Here is an 8,833-nt window from a genome sequence, read left to right on the forward strand (position 1 = left end):
CACAAGTTTACCCAAGTCTGAGGGAAAGAGTGTCATCATCATGGTAATTGACAAACTTACCAAGTATGCACACTTTTGTGCATTATCACATCCATTTAAAGCCAGTACAGTTTCTACTTCATTTATGGAAACAATTCAAAAGCTACATGGAAACCCAAACATTATTGTAAGTGATAGAGATCCCATTTTCACTGAAAATTTTTGGATAGAATTATTTTCTTGTCTCAGTACTTAGTTAGCTCATAGCTCATCTTATCATCCTCAATTTGATGGGCAAACTGAGATAATAAACAAATGTTTGGAGGGATATCTTCGTTGCTTTGTATCTGATAAACAGACACAATGGGTCAAATGGGTTCCTTTGGCTGAATGGTGGTCTAACACTTCCTTCCATACAGCAACAAAAATGACCCCATTCATGGCACTTTATGGATATTAGCCACCATCCATCACATCATATTTAAGAGAAAACTCTAATGTTCAAGCAGTGGAACTTCACATCGAGCATCAACAACAAGTCCTCCAACTCTTAAAGAAGAACCTCGTGTTGGCACAAAATAGAATGAAACAACAGGTAGATCAACATCGTAGCAAAAGAAGTTTTGATGTAGGTGATTGGGTATTCCTATGGCTACAACCATATAAACAAATGTTCCTCAATCAAGCTAAGAAGGATAATAAATTATCACCAAAGTATTATGGTCCGTACAAGGTGTTGCAAAAGACTGGTACAATGGCATACAAATTGGAGCTTCCTGCAGCTTCTCGAGTGCACCCAGTTTTCCATGTTTCATGTTTAAAGAAGGTTATAAGTGACAAGCTCCCAGTTCAAACAATATTGCCAGAACTTGATGAGGAAGGAAAAATTATATTGGAACCGGAAGCAGTGACAGAAACAAGAACCTGATAGCTACGAAATCGATCAATTTTGGAGTATCTCATCAAGTGGAAGAACTTATACACTGAAGATTCCACATGGGAGGATGAGAATTTTATACAAAAGCATCCAAAACTACTCAAGTGTTGAGGAAAACATATTTTTGAAGGAGAGGGGCATGTTAGGTCCCTATAATACTAGTGATTACCCCATTACTATTGTAGTTGTATCCCTTATTAATATTGTTGTGCCCGTATTGTCCCCATATTGTTATTACTGTGCCCGATAGAATCCCTCTATTTTTTATTTTTGTGCCTTTATATTATTATTGTTAGATCGGCTGGGTTATATGGTGACTCCTTAGACTCCTATATATAGAAAGGAGGTTTTTTCATTTGGATCATCCAAGAATTGTTCATTTGTGTAATGTAAAGGAGGTTTCCCCCTCGAAGAGGCTGAATTCTAAGGCATTCATCTATCTTTTTGTGAGCTGGTTTCATAACACATGGTTACAACCGTTAATGGATGATATAGAATAGAAAATCAAGGGAGTGAGGACAACAATTTGAAAAGAGAATTTATTGAGTGAAAATATCAAACTAAATGAGTCAACATGAAGTACCTCTCATGCCATTAAAAGATAAACAAGTAATGGTTGTGGGAGTACTATGATAAGATCACAACACGAAGATCCATATTGATGCTTTCCTCAATCCCTGTGAACCTTAAATAGTAGTAATGGAGTCTCAATATGATGTTCTGAGATCTTATTAGTGGTACTTTTTTTATTGTAAAGGTAGAATGAGAATTAACTATAAGTACGGGAAATAATCAGGTGCCCATTCTCTATGTTAATGTTGTTGCAGAGCCAAGTAATTTGATGCAATAATAGGATGGAGAGTCATGCATAGAGTACACTCAAGTAGTGTGAATAACAAGATATTACAGCATCATTCCCTATGTTGCAGTGTCACAAAAACATGGATGGCTATTATGCACAAGGGAAAATGTGACATTGTTGACTGAGTTGTGCAGAGAGATTTGATGTGATTGCACTATTATGAGATCTTGATTGTCCCTTTATAAAAGAGAATGGAACTGTGAAAGTTTCAAACAAGGAGAGAACAAATATTTGTTATGTGAAGCCAAGAGAGACTGACGGATAACCAATACTAAGAGATAATATGCTAAGTGAATGACAGTTGAGAGATGAGAACAGAGTGGTGTTGCATAATTTCCATATTGAGGAGAAGGTCGAGTGTATTTTGCTGAGAATAGAGGCTCAAGTTGATGAATACAGAGCTAAATTATGCCAAGTGGGTTCCAAAATAAAGAGTATTAAGTTCCTTATTAAGTGTGGGTTGGAGACTACAAATAGGGATTTAGGGCCTCCATCTAGTGGATATATGAGTAGAGCTTGGAGGTCAGTGCCTCCTATAAGTGGGTGCTTGCATAAATCCATGAAGATACAAAGGTGGTGTTTTACCACTCAAACTAGTAGGGGTCCGAGGAGGGGATCCTATAGAGAAACTACTAGGTGAAGGGAAACAATGGAGGAATATCCCACTGTCACCTTAGCTAAAGCTCCATGCCTTTTATGGACTTTCACTGATGGGAGGAGACCCAGTATATAGGGGAATCAGTAGATGAGTTGAACAATGAGAAGGAAAGGATTGACTGCTAAGAGCTATTTACAATAGAGATTGAATTATATGGCTTTCATGTTGAGGAATCAAGTTGATATGCTCTCTAAAAAGGGCTAAGAGGATTCTTGACACTAGGTTTTTGAAATATATCCAAAAAAGTTGATTCCTAGGCCTCCAAATCCTTATGGAGAATTGGTCTTTGTGTGATCTTTGTGGAATTGACTTCAATAGGTCATGGGACCACACAGAACCAGGAAAACCCAAAATTAGGTCAAGGGTATGGAGTTTATCACATAATGAGGGGCTTGTCCTAATTAGGGAGGAGAAGAGGATCAAAAGACAAATTCTCTTTGAGGTTTGAATTCAATGGTCCTAATGAGGACACTATCCAAGGAAAATTAGGGCAAGAAATGGTAAATGAGTTAGGGCTTGCTATATCTCAATATCCCATTGTCAAATTTACTTCATGTGTGGAGTACCTCTAGAGGAAACCTAATCATAGTTGTGCACCAAAAAGTGAATTATTTGGATGACTAGATTGTGAGACAAATGATGCTCTATGTAACATATGTAAGCTACGCCTAAAAAAAGAAGGAGGTGAAAAGAATAAGTGCTGAAAATGATGACCAATGGAGGATTAGTGCCTTGTCCTCCGGGAGAGATGGATTTAAGGAGAATTTATGGTTTGGGAAGAATTCACCAAATCAAGGAGGCTTTCAACAAATTTGCATGGCATTTAGAGCATGAGAAAGGCTTCTGCTAGGACTTTATACTTCGGTTTGCAATAAATGATGACTTATCGAGATGTATTTATCATAAATTATCTCTAGGAACATTTTCCCATTCTTACATGGCCCATGAAATGATGCAACACTATAAAGAACAAAATTCCTACAAATTTATATAGAGCAATAGGAAATTTGAGAGTTGTATAGAGAAAATCCTAGCAACATTCATGTGACAAAATTAAATGACAAGAATAAGCATTAAAAGAGTAGTTACATGTATAGAATAGTATATCCAATCCTAAAAGTATGCCAATAATGAGGCTTCAAGACAAGATAGAGATATCCAAACATCAAAATTCATCCATAACATCCAAACTCATCCTCCAAAAAGGATAGTGAAAATTTCAGAAGAAAAAATAACCCAATCCAAGTGATGATGATCAAAATGAATCATCTAACTTCTATTTATACACTCTCTAATGAATTCAATTTAGCTAAATTGGCCTAATTGAGCCCCTAGAATAAAATAATGTGCATAATACTAATAATAATGTTGGTGGAAATCGCACCAAATAGCTCAATAACATAATAAGAATCCTCTCAAGAGGGATGAATGATGAACAAAGTGATTTTTTGTGGCTCTGAGGAGGCCTAATGAAGTCCAAGGGGTTCCATAGTGAAGAAATAGACTCCAAACATATTGGAAAAGGGATTGGCCCCTTGTTTTCCAATCAAGAACCTATGATTCTCCCAAGTGGGGGTGGGGGCACAAGGACATCCTCATGTATCTCCAAGTGGATTGAAAATTCTTGTATACCATCTGTAATGGCAAGGATGATAATATAATCCCTCCCTCTATAGCGAGATACATCCTATAGACCCTAGAACACTTGCCAAGTGTATGGTGCATGTGTAGAGCCAGTTGGGAATGGTGAGCTAGGTGCATCATCCTCATCTAACAGGTGGAACATGAGAAATCAAAAATTTCTATCAAGGATCCATGAACTAATGTCTACTATGGTGGAGGCCCATTACTCTCAATGCTCACCCTACAAGTGAAAATGTGGCACTATGGAGGGCTAGGACCCCATATAGGGACACCAAGCCCCAAATGAAGACCCACCTACAATCTTGCATAAGATCTAATGCATCCCTTTACCCTCCAATACAACAAGTCATTAGAATAACAAAGTAATAAAGCTTACAAATCATGGGATCAATCAGGTACTTCATGGTAGCATGCCCTTCAATAGTGGGCTTTGGCATGTGAAAGTGTCTCCAAGCTCAATAGCGAGGTAAACCAAGGACCCTATTAGGTGGTTTCAACCTCTAAAGCACTGACATGTCCATGGTATATCCCTCAAGTTGTAGGTGGAAAATGATATAATAATGGAATGTGTTATCACTCAGAATTTTCTCAAGGTTAAAGAAAGAAATTTCTGAGGTAACCACAAACCAATCTTTTAGGCTTAGGCTCTAGCCAACCTAATTCTAGAGAGGGCTCTCTCTTTATAATTTAACTTTGTTTTTTATGGGATTTTAGGCTAGTTCTTAGTGCTCATGGGATTTTGATTTTGAAATTGAAGTTAGGTGGTGGAATTCTAGGAACAGATGGATAGAGCTAGCTTCTTCAAGCCATTGGGCTATGCAGTCAATCAAAGGATGGCATAACTGGACCAGATTGCTAAAGGGAGTGTTCACAGGGCAGGCAAGCAAAGTAAAAGGAAAATCTTTAGGTTCAATGGATGAGCTATTCCTAACCAGGGTGAAAAGGAAATGAAGAATCATTAGACCGGGATCAAGATTCAGAGCAGGAAGTGATCATGGGGAAAGGGAAACTAAGAATCCTTTACTATAGACTGAGGGGGAAACTATGGAAATAAGGGAGAATTTAAGAATTCCCTAACTAACATAGTTTAGCAGAAAACATTAAGAATGTAAACAGTCAAGACATAGTGCATTAAAGCAAGTTTTGAAATTTCGTTCCTAGTTTACCATTCAGATTTCATAGAAACAAATATGATTATTAATAAACATAAAGAAAAACAGTAATACACATGAGAGAAAATACTTATTTGATTTCCTCTTTACACAAGAATCCTCTGAAATGTCTTTACTTTATTCCTTGATCCAGCAAGCCAATCCAGTCTTGATACAATAGCACTTTAACTTGATAGGAAAATTTCTATAGAAATGTAGGTGAATCCACCCAAAATACTTCAAATGAAGAAGTATGTATACAAATTCTAAATTGAAATATCTTGAAAAAATATCAAGATTGGTTTTACAAATATCTCAAATTGTTTTACACTAATAGAACTTAAATAAAGGACATTCAAAACTAATGAATCTATTTGGTACTAATTTTATGGATTTATTGTGACAAAGAAGAGAAAGTCAAATTTGATAGCAACTCTTAATTGATGATGAGGCATCCTAGTCACCAACTGCATCCTTTCTTTGTGCATTCTACTCCAGCAATTCTGCAAGATTAGGGTCCATTGATGCCTTTTTATATCTCAATATGAGATAGATATGTAAAAAGTGAAAGCGGTTATTGTAGATAAGTATGATTTTGAGATAAGCTTCTCTCTGTTTCCCAAAATTCAGCACCCACTATTCACAATATTCTCTGCAAAACGATGTCAAAAATAGGACTTTGCAAAGTCCGAAAAATAGGTTGTGAAGACATGCACTTATCTCACTTTTGGTAATGCCTATTTAAATAGTGGCATAGATTTTTTTAGATTGGCCTGTTAGGAACATAAACCTCCTTCAGTTTCTCCAAATGCATCTTGTATTGGCCACAATAGGTTCTACAAAACTATGACTTAAACGGGAAGTTTCTGAAGAATGTACAATTTTTGCTCTGATTTCTTCTTTTAACCTTAAATTTCTTTTAACTTTTTTTCACTTTTACTTTGGATAAACTTCGTTGTTTCTGGTGAAAGTGTTTTCATCTCTGTTTAACCCTTACTACCTCCATGTTTACTTTTACTGCTTACTTTTACTATTTACTTTTACCGCTCTGTTTTTTCATCTATCTTCACTTTGACATGAATCCGTGTACTTTGTAACTGTCTTCCCTGCTATTTTTCTTCATGCTAGCTGCTTTAATTGACTTGGTCTTCAATCTGATACTCTTTAACCCTGATACACTTTGACTATTCTTCACTCTGTCCTTTTACCTTCACTGTATATTTTAGGTTTTCACTGTCTATTTCAACAGTAAATCATTTAATTTCATGTTTCCTCTGCTTGTCTTTTAACTATATGTTTTATTTTCCATCTCTGTTTGAATAGATTTGATAAGAATCTCAGAGTAAATAGGTCTTAAGACTAGTATTAAGACTATTTATCCAAGGATGCGGTCTTTTGATCACCTGTAAAACAAAACAAATTGTTAGGAGAGCGTTGGGTTGACATGGAGGGTCATTAATGGCTTTATCGAGCTGTATAGGTGTATGGAGTGAGTCCAAAGCGATTTTGAGAGGTGAACCATGTTTGAATTGGTTAGTAGAGGCTTCAGGTTGTGTAGAAGGGTTACACAAGGTTTTACTACACAAACAGGAGAAAACGAGCAACATTGGGGTTTTTGTGTTTAAATGGGTAAATGTTTGATTTGTTTGAATTTTGGTGCAAAGTGAACAGTAAATGGTTTGTCATGTAGTGGGCAATGGTATGCAGTTTTCTTCGCACTGCTTTTGGGCAATGGGTGGTTTTGGGGGGAGGCCACCCGATTCCATTCATCGAGTGCCACGTTGCAACAAGGGCCTAGTGGAAAATAGTGCATTTCGGGCGAGTTATTTTTGGGTTTCAAGCCCTTCTGAAATCAACACGGACCATCGGATGTGGAGGGGGGAGATCATGTGGTGATCAGGTGAGGGAGTTGCATGGAGGGTAATGGAGGGGCCCGACGGGTGATTAATCACGGTGGTTTTAGTTTAATGAAGGGTTAAGGTGAGGATTAACGCATCAGGTGTGATTTGATTGGTTTGACTTTAATTAATCACGTATTGATTAATTATGTCCTTTGTCGGGGTTTAGGTATAGTATAGTTTATATTTCCAACTAGGTTTATGGATATTTAAATTAAATGGATTTAATAAATACATACGGGAGAGGGTATTTTATAGGAATTACTATATATTAAGTTAGAAATTAATATGAAAATGGCGGAGAATGAATTGTGCCAAGCATAATTTGTTTTTCTGGGTTTCTTTAGAAAAAGAGGTTTACATGGGGGTAATTGCTTTTCCAAGGAAAATAGAGTTTCATCTTGAGGGAAAAGGGGTTTATTTAGGGAAAATGAGGGGAAGTGAAGGGTGGAAAATGTTTATGAGGGTCTTTTTAGCACTTAAGATCTATAAGTCATTAGGTCGAGGGTCCAGTCCCTTCAAAAGTCAGAGAAATGCTCTGAGCCCCTTTGACTTAAGATTTTGGGTACTTAAAAATTATGGCGGGAAATTAGTTAAGTAAAAAGTGAATGAGTGAGGGAAGTTAATTAATTGCCTTTGTAAGTTTTACACATGCTCAATTGGCCGTTTACATTTGTAACTTTCATGATGAGAATGATTAATATGCTTTTTTGTGTAACAATCATCATAATTTCTGCAACCTTTCTTCTACTTACCCATCTACTCACCCTACCATTTTTATTTCTCTTTATTAGGGTGCACTTAAGCTGGAAAACCATTATCAAAACATTTTTCTTTTCTTTTACAATAGTAATATAACTAAGTCTAACCTTATTACATCCAAGGGCTCAGATTAAACAGTTGAGCTCCTTTTATTCACTCTACCTTGTCTAATCATCTGCCAAGATTACACTATTTCGTCAGATCTTTATTATTTATTTATAGACATGAAATTGAAAACATGAAATAGCCAAGCTTAAACATTTTTACTATCATGGATTGTGGAAAAGATTACAAGCTGCACACAATCATTTATTTTGTACAAAAAGCAAATAGTAGTGCCATTTATACTTGCACAGTTTCATGGTATTTTCTTTCTTGGGGTTCATATTTTTCATCTTTTTTGACCATTTTTATTCTTTTTGTCCTTTGTTTTTTCTTTTAGGACATACCCTCTTTACATTTTTTTATTTTTTTGAATATGGAAAACATTTGTAGAAAGCAAAGGTATGTACATATTACAGGTTTAATCTTAGCCATTCAAAAATTATGACTCCTATTGGTATAGGAACCTAACAGTGGCTCCACTTGGGGATGGCATTTCTTGGTGAAATGTCAAGAACACCATCGACTAGTAGCCTAATCCATTAGGCCAATCCCACACATGTATATGCTCTGTTGTATAATCTTTGTGACTAAAACTTTTGAACTGAAAATACACCCTTTTCTGCAAACTGAAATCTAACACATGCTCAGAGTATTGAGCTTATTTGCACTCATCTACCTACTCTAGTCTGATAAAAGGACTGCCATATCAAGTAATAACAAATTTCCAATGCAACCAGTCAAGTAAATGGATACTTAATAGAAGTTTGCATTCCACTTTTCTAGGTAGAAAAGTAAATTCAGAAAATGGCATTTTAACTTTTCCACCAGATTTAATAG

The sequence above is a fragment of the Pinus tabuliformis genome, chromosome 4_1 (genome assembly GCF_031772625.1).
Source record: "Pinus tabuliformis cultivar Carrire ecotype Pingquan chromosome 4_1, CPIR1, whole genome shotgun sequence".
Taxonomy (NCBI): Eukaryota; Viridiplantae; Streptophyta; class Pinopsida; order Pinales; family Pinaceae; genus Pinus; species Pinus tabuliformis.